Consider the following 2,690-nt stretch of genomic DNA (forward strand, 5'->3'; position numbering starts at 1 on the left):
TTCTCAACAGCAGCCCAAGGATCCGACCTCGTACTCAGAGGCCGTTAAACATGCTCACTGGCGTCAGGCAATGTCGGACGAATTTCTTGCTCTACAACGGCAAGGCACTTGGACTCTTGTTTCTCCGCCCAAGTCCTCCGTTCTCGGGTGTAAATGGACATATCGCACGAAACATCTCGCGGACGGATCCATTGCTAAATACAAAGCTCGATTGGTAGCTCTTGGGAATCATCAAGAATTCGGTCTTGACTATAACGAAACATTTAGCCCTGTGGCTAAATTACCGACAATTCGTATTCTGCTTACAATTGCATTACATTATGATTGGCAGGTTCACCAACTAGACGTCGACAACGCTTTCCTACATGGAACTCTTACGGAAACGGTGTATATGAATCAACCCAAAGGATTTATAGATCCCACGTATCCGAATCATGTATGTCGACTCAACAAAGCTCTTTACGGACTTAAGCAAGCTCCGCGACAGTGGTACAACACGTTCACAGCATATCTCATCTCTCTCGGCTTCGCGAACAGTATTTCTGATCCTTCTCTTTTTATCTTAAACAAATCTGATTGCAAATTATTTCTACTTATCTACGTAGACGACATTTTATTTACCGGTAATAACAAAACAATGCTTGATAATATACTAGCTCACTTGCATTCCAGATTTTCAATCAAGCATCTCGGAACAGCCCATCAGTTCCTTGGCATCAAAATTGAGAGACAATCCACTCAGTACTTTCTCTCCCAACCGCAGTATGCCAAATCCCTCATTGACATGGCTCAATTATCACAATGCAAACCAATTTCTAACCCAACCTGTACCAAACTACCTCAAGACATGCGTCCAGATCCCTTATTATCGGATTCATCACTGTATCGACGCCTCACTGGCTCGCTACAGTACCTCACTCTCACGAGACCAGACATTGCGTACAGCGTCAACATTCTCTCGCAACACATGCACAATCCATTACCCCAGCATATATTCCTTCTCAAAAGACTTCTTCGCTACATACAAGGTACACTTCATTTCGGCATACCCATTACAAAATCTAATTTACTTCTCACCTCCTTTTCAGATGCCGATTGGGCCGGAGATCCTATCTCCAGAAAATCAACATCAGGTTACTGCTCCTTCTTGGGCAATACCTTGATCTCTTGGACCGTCAAAAAGCAAACCACCGTAGCTCGCTCCTCCACCGAATCTGAATATCGGGCACTAGCAGCATTAACCGCAGATGTCATATGGCTCCGAAAACTGTTAACTGAATTCGGTGCACCTCAAGACCGTCCGACTGATCTTTTCTGTGACAATGTCTCCGCCATAGCTCTAGCAAACAACCCGGTATTTCATGCTAGAACAAAGCATATCGAAATAGACCAAAGGTTCGTTCGGGATCACATTCAGCACAACCACATTCGGATCTTCCCCATCAACACGTTGGATCAAGTGGCTGATATATTTACCAAGGCCTTATCAACACCTCGTTTTCAATCTCTAAGACTCAAACTGACTGTTCACAACAACCCTTCAGTTTGTGGGGGGCTATTAGTAGAAAAGTCTAAATGTATTAATAAAATATAATGAGGTGTCGGTCTGTAATTGGCTTCAGCTTATTAAAGCCTTAGGCATAGAGTCTATATATAGAAGTGTCCTCTGTACTGAATAAGATAATAATAATACTTCTTTATTTTTCTATAGTTCTCTGCATCGTCTTCCTCACTCCGTCTCTTTATTCAAGAATGGCAATCTAAAGAAGCAAGACCACTGCATCTCATTTTCTACAACTAAGGCTTGAAAAAACTGATTTTTCTTCATTAAAAAAATACTAATTTTTTCTATAATTAATACATCTTTAACTAATTTTCAGTATCTAGAAATAATAGTAATTAATTAAGCATATATGTCTAATTTTGATATTTCTTAACTAAGCCTAAAAAAGCTATTTTTCTTACTTAAAAAATAATATTAATTTTGCTTAAAAGATTCGATAAATTTTTTTTTCTATAATTAATACTTCTTTAACTAATTTTCAGCATTGAAAAAATAATATTGATTAATTAAACTTTATGTGTAATTTTGATATTTATTAATTAAGGCCTTAAAAAGCTATTTTTTTCATAAATTAATGATAAGCTTGACGAATTGGCACACGTGGTCTGAGGACAACACACAATTATATAAAAATTATTGAAAAAAATATCTCTTTCTCTTTTTTTTTTAAAGCACTAAAATATTTTTTTAGGCCTTGGATTAGAAAACATAATATTTTTTAAATATTGAGATAATATTTATAATATTAAAAAAAAAATAGCTTTGACCTTGGCATGTAATATTTATGGTCCTTATCATAGTGTGAATGGAAGGTCTCTCGGCATCCATAAGGAACACATGGAAATTAATGCATGCATTTAGGCTAAGGGTTTGGAATAACTTTCTTACTGTTTTCTAAAGCAGCTTTTTAGTACAAAAAAATTATTATTTGTAATAAAAATCTGCTTTAAGAAACAGTAAGAAAGTCATTCCAAATGAAGCATTAAAGTCCATTTCAATCAAGTTATGAAAGGTTTATCTTAAAACAACTTAAAAGAGGCCAATCAAATAGAGCCTAAGAGTTGAAAAGAGAAAATGGCTAAAATCTTCCCTAAATTATTAAATTATTTTGGATATGTTCATTTGA

Source organism: Dendrobium catenatum, unplaced genomic scaffold (assembly GCF_001605985.2).
Source record: "Dendrobium catenatum unplaced genomic scaffold, ASM160598v2 fragScaff_scaffold_1449, whole genome shotgun sequence".
Lineage (NCBI taxonomy): Eukaryota > Viridiplantae > Streptophyta > Magnoliopsida > Asparagales > Orchidaceae > Dendrobium > Dendrobium catenatum.